Below are 8,215 nucleotides of genomic sequence, written 5' to 3'. Positions count from 1 at the left end.
TAACTTGTTGGTAATACAAAATATATGATTAAATATTTGATTATGACAGTTTGAGGTTATTGAAGAAATTTATAAATTTCAAATCTTGAATACGCCTGCCTATTAGTTTGACAAGTATGTTGTTATCTGTATATTTTAAAGTCCGCGTGATTACCATTCATGCAGAAAAAGAGTGAACTCACAAACATGTGTTATCGTATTGTTACCTAAATACGAAACAAAATTAGGAAAATTACCTGACGGAGCAAACATATGTCCTCTCGACAAAACAAAAATAGGAAAATTATTATTATTTGAATTTTTTTATTCTTATTTTAGTTTTTTTTATTTTCATTTTTTAGTGTAAATGTAAAAATAAGAGAAATATAAAGAAAGAAATGTGAAAGAAAAAAAGAGAAAAAAAAGGAAGAAAAAGAAAATTTTTAAACTTTTTTTTTTGCAGCTATATTGTAATTTAACTATTTTTGACGATCATATTATAATATAGTTTTGTATCTGTAAAAAAAAAATTGGGGCATATATATTAATTTTATAAAAGAATTAGTGAAAAAAATAAATTTGACCATCAAAATAATCTATTTGAATTAGCCGTTGAAGCAAAGAAGTTAAAAAAATATGCCATTACATGAATTATTGATTTTTAATTAAAAAAAATTTAAATGACTTTTTCACTTCTGTTATAGGAAAAAGATATTTGTGAGTCATTTGTGTAACAATAAGGGTATATATGAGACACTTTTATAATAAAAGACAATCAATACTAAATGACAAATTTGAGGAGTATATCAAACTTTTCCCTACTTTTAATTTGGTGACCAAAACAATCAAAGAGAAAAAGAAACATATAACCACATTTTTCACATTTTAGCTATTTATGATATTTTTCTTCGTTTTAAAGGCTCTTGCCAACGATGTAGACAAAGATGGCTAATAATTTCTGTCATGGACTGCAATATAAAATATGGTCCACAAGTTTATATTTTATATGTATAATGATATAAATGATATTAATTTTTGTAAAAAAGATTCATGCTTGATGTGAAGAAATTATTCATAGCATGTGAAAAAAATTATCAAAAAAATAATAAGTTACTACTAATGGTGATTTATTATATTAGTGAATCTTTGTAAAATTATGTGTACTAAAAAAATTATAATAACATGTAATCACAGATATTTATTTATAAATAAAACATGGATATGTCTGATTTATTAATTAATTCAACGTCTTAGGATATTCTGATTAAGGGTGAAGAAAATTGAATCGAAAATCAAGATAAACCACAAGTCAAGTTAAAAAAAAATAAAATTAACTAGTGATTTCATTTGATTTGACTTGGTTTGACATAAAAAAAATCCGAGTATAATTGGATTAGTTTGGTTTAAACGAAAAAAACTCAACCCGACATTGTAATATAATTTTTAAAATTTATTTTATACATAAAAGTATTTACTTTGATATAATTTATAACTATTTCTTATACTTTTCAAAGTTTTATTTTATAACATATTATTTCAAGTTTGAAACTTAAAATTTTGAATGGTCCGATAATAAATAAGGGTTATAATACATAGAATTTTGAATGGTCTAATAGAATTTTGAATAGTCCATAAATGTTGCCTTATGTGTTTTTGTATTCATATATTGCCATTTGTATCTGTTGCCTAGTGTGTATTTGTATTCATCTGTTGTCATGAGTGTTTGTATTTGGTATTACTGAATTATTTTTATATAATTGGCAATTATCATTTGTATGACATTTGTATTTGTATCGCTGATTGTTAACATTTACATTTGCATCATTAGCTATTACTATTTGTATTTGTATTGAGAGAGAAAGGATGTGGCAAGAGAGAGGGGAGAGGACAAAGAGAGTGCATAGAGAGGAGAGAGAAACTGTTATAACATTCTAACAATAGATATGAATTGTAATTCTTTCGAACTATTATTTTCTATACTAAATACATATCATATATTTGCCTTAATACATAATTTTTTCCTATAATTTATTTTTTGGAGTTTTGTACAATATTGTATACCATATTTTTGAACATTGGTGCAAGAAAATAATGGGTAATCCAATTGAAAACTTAAAATTTTGAATAGGTAGGTGCAATATAATGCATCAACAAGGGTTGTGGTCTTCTTTATCCTTAACCAAGAGGTCTCGGGTTTGAGCCTCATTGAGTACGGAGTGGCCTTTGTTAGGGAGCTATATACCCTTCAATGTTGGACTTTTCAAGGCAAATCTGGATTTAATCGGACTTCAATGTGAGTACCAAACACCGAGCGAAAAACCAAAAAAAAAAGTGCAATATAATGCTGTGGATTCTGTGGTACCATTCTTAATTTTTATGGCCAAACAAATCTGCTATATAACTTTGAGAATGTTAATTCTCTAAACAACCAAAACCTAAGAATTAATATCAAAACAAACTGTACACACACATTCATTACATATATACAATCCACCCAAACTACCAAAACAAAAGGTGAAAAAAAAAACTACCAAAACAAAAGCTCCAAAACCTAACAACGAGGTTGCGGTAGAATGATAAGTATTCTTTAATTCTTAATCAAAATTCTTGGGTTCGAGTCTCTATGAGTATAAAATAGCTTCTATTAGGGTGCGTTTTACCTAGGCGTGTCAAAAAGATATGAAAAAGCGACCGAACCATACCATATCGAACCGATTTATAGGATTTTTTAATATAACCGTGGACTTTTAATAATCTTATAGCCGTCCCAAATAATTGAAATAGTCTTTTTAGGTTGTGTTTTTAACTATCACTTGCTAGTAGGAACAAGAAGCAAAGGATTTTGTCTCTGCAATGGCACATCATATTTTTCATTCATGTCAAGCATCAAAGGATCACCATTATTTGGAAGAGACCACTCAAAGTGATAAACCAAATAAGCCAAAATCAAATGCATTTGTTTTGTAGCAAAGGGCAAACCCGAGCACATTCTTCTTCCAGCACCAAATCTCATATAACACTATATAAAGAACATTTCATTTCTTTCTTAGAAGGATAATCTTATTTATTTAACACAACAAAAATCAACCATATTACATAGAGGTATATTTGTATTAAAATTTATCCCTAATCACTTCTCTATTTTTGAGGTTGAAATATTTAAATAGTTCTACAAATAACACAAGACACATGCAATCACAAATATTTAATGAGACGTTTTATTTGCTTGGAGTTTCTTTCTTTCGGAGAGCAATTCTGCAAACCTACAAAAAAATAATATTCTAATTAGCATTTAAAAATAAATTTATGAGAAACTTAAAAACCCTAATATGTAGCTTATACAAGCAAAAGTCTATATCTGCTCCCGTCATTTCGTATTATGCGTCTTAATTTGACAGAATACAAAGATAATATAAAGAATATTTTTGAAAATAAAAACGTGTATAACATACTCTGAAGATTACACCGAGTATATATATATATATATATGTATATAACCTCTTTAGAGCTTCCTCATTAGTTTTAGGATCCTCTTTGGAGTTTTGTTTCTTCAACAAACTTTCACCAACTTGTACCAATTATTTCATATTAGCCTCTGTAGCATTATCCATTGCAGTAGTTGAAACTGTTAGTGCATTTTCCTGGTATTTTTTTTATCATATATAATAAATAACAATTAATTTTTAAAAAAACATATATAAAATATACTCAATATGTATACCATGTATATATATATATATATATATATATTAGTTCTACACTTATTATATTCCTTGTATACACTTTAGATATCCATCCTATTTAGTGATGAATTATCACAAAATTTTATTGGCTACGAGGGTATAGAACTATAACATTTGCGGTGGAATCAAAATTAAAATTTATACATACAAAAAAATGTATTGACCTTATATATACAGAATAATTTTTCTAACGAAAGGAATTTAATTAAACGTACCCCCTTGCACCATCATATATAGTTCCAATACACTTAGCTATGAGTAATTTAGTGATCGATAACGTAAATAATTAAGTGAGATGGTCTTACTTGAATTCTGAGGTAATTCTTTTGATCATTAAGAGCTTGAAAGACAGTAGCAATGTAATAATCATTCATGTAAGAATTTGCTGAAGACATAATTTGTAGAAAAGGACTTGAATGTTTGTTATGAATTAGCCACTCAATAGCACCGCATTTAGCAGCCTCTTGTGTTGTATATGTTGTATAAAAATCTGCAGCATTCCCAGTGCCTAATGAGAGTAGTAAAATTTTTCATTGGTTTAATTGATGAAAATGCTGGATCCGCTTGCGTCGAATGGTTGGTTGCCACGCTAAGTGCAACTAAGGCCTGCATGTATATTTACTGTCATGTCAGATTTCTCTATAACACTCATTCTTGGTAAGAACATAATTGCATCATTAATAATATAACAAAAATATAGATAGCTAGAGACCATGTTTTTAATGAGGATATATATAATCTCACTAGTTTAAGGCACTAGTTGGATTTGAACTCTGGTCTTGCGGGTGATTTTCTAAGCTTGTACAAACAACACATAGACACTCATATGTTTCTCATGTAAGTATGGTTAATATACCAGTTCTCAAAGATAGATATACATATATAAACATGATTTTTTTCGAAGTTAACAGATGCACATGCACCTTCACCAAACCATGTGGGTCCGTCTTTGCTCTAGATACATGTATTTCGGATACATGGGGTCAAATTTATGTGTAATTGACACACCCCAAAACCGGATGTGATGGAACGTGCCCAAACCCCACCGGACACGCCAGCCTAACACCCAAAAACTCGACCATACGGAATTAATAAAACAAGAATAAGATAGAAAGATAAGTGGAAGTCTTTAAATAAACTCAACATAACCCCAGAATTGGTTGTCACATGTAAAAACCTCTAATACGGAATCTGAATAAAATATACAAGTCTAATAGTAAAGTTCTAGAATAGAACAGAACAGTAAATATAGATAACTTGAGGGCACGTCTGGAATGAACCGCTACCTCTCAAGTAAGTGTGGAAGCTCTAATCTGAAGATGAGTAATAAGCCGGATCTGATAGAGCTGTCAACCTACACAACTGTGTAGAAGCAAGGGTGAGTACCAAAAGCAACAGGTACTCGCAAGTCACACTAAACTAAACTAAACTAACAGCTACAAACAACTCCTTTCAATCCCAACCGAACCACCGAAACTTCATTCTAACAGCGAACCAACAACCTATACTACACAATTCATAATCAACATATATATCCAACAGTGTCTCAACATCAACCTCATATCCTCATGTAAGAGAAAATGGATCATATATCACATGAAGAGGGGCAAATAGGTAAAATCCACACTCTTTATCAAAATTTCACAACTTTAGCAACTTAGGACTTCAATTCTTCGTTTCAACTCCAAATTCAACTCCGTAACTTCACACAGACCCGTTTCGACATTCTAAAACTGTCGAAATCGACGGAAATCCGATCCGAGTCCCGAAACTCCAAATGACTCAAAAAAGCACTTTTTAACCAACTTTAACTCATAAAAACTCAACTTTTTACCAACTTTTCCTCAAACCAACTTTACAACCACAAAACATGAGACTCGGGGCAACTACCGAAAGGGCAAAATAGTCATTTCCACGAAAATTTACCAAAATGACCTTCCAGGTCATTACATCATTCACCACTAAAAATCATGTTCGTCCTCGAACATAAAGTAAAAGAAAGTACCTGAAGCCTCGAAAAGATGGGGATATCGGACCCGTATATCATCCTCGGACTCCCAAGTCGCCTCCCTATCTGATCGATGCCTCCACTGAACCTTCACTGAAACGATGTCCTTGGTACGGAGCTTGCGAACCTGTCTGTCCAAAATAGCTATAGGCTCCTCCTCAAATGTCAAATCTGGACTCAACTCCACCGACTCAACCGAAATCACGTGAGACTCATCCGGAACATACTTTCGGAGCATAGAAACATGGAAAATTGGATGCACGGCTGTCAAACNCAGCCGTGCTGTAGCATATGTCACACATCTTTGCATCCAACTCAGGAGAATTGGCTAACTGTGTATAAGTTTGTCTAATTAGATAATTATTTCTAAAATCAGTTCATAAAAATATAATTTGCTCGATTCGTTTAAATTTAGACAGATCATTGATCCGTTCATTTATTGACTCACCCTATTAAAAAATTGAACTGATATGTAGAAAAATTGACCCAATCTTGCTAAAATATTTTTAGGAAAAACATTTTAATTCATTATAACTCAACTCATTTTAATTCAAATAAATTTTAAATCGATTAATAAGTTAATATAATATATGAAAGATTTACCTTGGACTTAGTGAATATTATTGGTTGATTTTTCTTGATGTCAAAGGTTGGAATGACAACATTTGTTAAAGCTTGATGCAAACGAGTCTCTCCCAACTTATCTTGCAAAACTTTGTGAAGATATTTTCCATCATATTTGGGAGCAAAAATTGGAGGCAATGCACTGTAATTGAAACCAAATTTTTGTATTAAAATATATTTCAATACTGACTTGACCTATACACATATGTTGTTGTAGAATGGAAATAATATGTGACAGCCTAGTTCGTCAGTGATATTGTTAGCTTGTTGGTAAGACTTGCTTATTAATATACCCAACATTTTCCCTGTATTTTGTTGATGTGAGACTTTTTATTTTAAGTTAGGATGTCGCATACATCCCCTCTATGGACTCAATATCCTTGTTGAGGATTTCTTATTTTTTGAGGTTTTCTTATCTTAAGTTGGGGTGTCACATACACCCCCTCAATGGACTCAACGTCCTTGCTGAGGCTTACCGCACCGCATGAGATTTGCTAGACTCAGCACTATAATTTTTTCCGCTTTATCAGAATTTGCCTAAACTCAGTTGAAGTCAGGGCCACATCGACAAAACGGACACATGATCAGCTCTGATATCATTTGTGACAGTCCAATCCACTAGCGTTATTAATTGGTAAGACTTGCTTATTTGTATACCAAATATCTTTCCTATGTTTTACTGATGTGAAACTTCTTATCCTAAGCTTAGATGTCATATAATATTTGGACAACTCATAGTATGTAAAAATAATTATGTACGTAGGTGGGAAAATCCTTGGGCCATGCTCAAAGTAAAAGGATACAATATCTTTGGCAGCACGAAAGGGAAGATTCTTTTTCATTTGGAGCAGTGATCATAGTGGCTAATATTCCACCTGTACTTGTACTTGTTCCAGCAATCACATCAAAGTAATCTACAACTCTTGCATCTTTACCATCCAATTCCTGACTCAAAAGTAATCTTTTTCAGGATCGTCGCAACAACGTCTTTTTCGACACGTAACAAAGTTTAATGATAAATCTAACATGAAAGACAGCCACTATTTCTTAATTAACACGATATAGGTTTTAAAGAAAATTTTCATGAAGGATTGTGAGATAACCTTTCAATCTGACAATTTTTTCATATATAGATCGGGTTGTGGACATACGAGATCCCTATAATAGATTTGTTGTCTGATTTATCGTCATAAAAGATTTTTAATAATTAGTTTTGATATGTCATCTTTTTATTTCGATCCCAACATGATAATCATCAAAATAATACAATTCAAATGTAAAAAATATATAGTAATGCCACACCCACGCACATACATTTAAAAAAAAAACATAGTTATGATACGTCGATACCTGAAGTTGTCCTTCAAGAAAAGCAAGAACAGTAGACAATCTTTTTTGGAGTACAAAAGCATCGACTAACAAGCGAGGGTTTATATAGTCACATGAAAAGTCTCTGGTTTAAGTTTAAGATAGTCATTTACTCTTTGTAATCGGATTTGTTAGCAGAGTAATCTAACAATTATTAAATTTGTAAGCCGAGCTGGACCCATGTGGGTTAAATGAATCCACTCGATCGAAATATTTTAATATTTTATATAGGTTAAATTTGATAAATTAAAATTAATCATTATCATGTTAAATGAACGCCTATGCAATATTAATCATTAGATATTTTTTACTTAATTTTTTGTTTTGTGTAACCATATATATTATTACAAATGTGTGCACATTTGGTCAATTTTAAGGTTATACCTTATTACTTTCTGTCTATGAATTAATTTTCTCTATTTGTTACTCTTGTTTTTTTCTATTTTAGAGGGCGTTTGACTAAGAGCTTATTTGGATTAATTTATTTTAAATG

At 30.9% G+C, this 8,215-nt stretch overlaps 1 pseudogene; it reads right to left on the bottom strand.

Moving 5' to 3' along the window:
- Positions 1–3,037: 3,037 nt before the first annotated feature.
- LOC125841695 (patatin-2-Kuras 1-like) overlaps positions 3,038–8,215 on the bottom strand; it is a 7,618-nt pseudogene continuing 2,440 nt past the window's right edge.

Source organism: Solanum stenotomum, chromosome 10, assembly GCF_019186545.1.
Source record: "Solanum stenotomum isolate F172 chromosome 10, ASM1918654v1, whole genome shotgun sequence".
NCBI lineage: Eukaryota > Viridiplantae > Streptophyta > Magnoliopsida > Solanales > Solanaceae > Solanum > Solanum stenotomum.
Note: the sequence above shows the minus strand (reverse complement) of the source record. Positions and strands in the feature narration are given on the sequence as shown.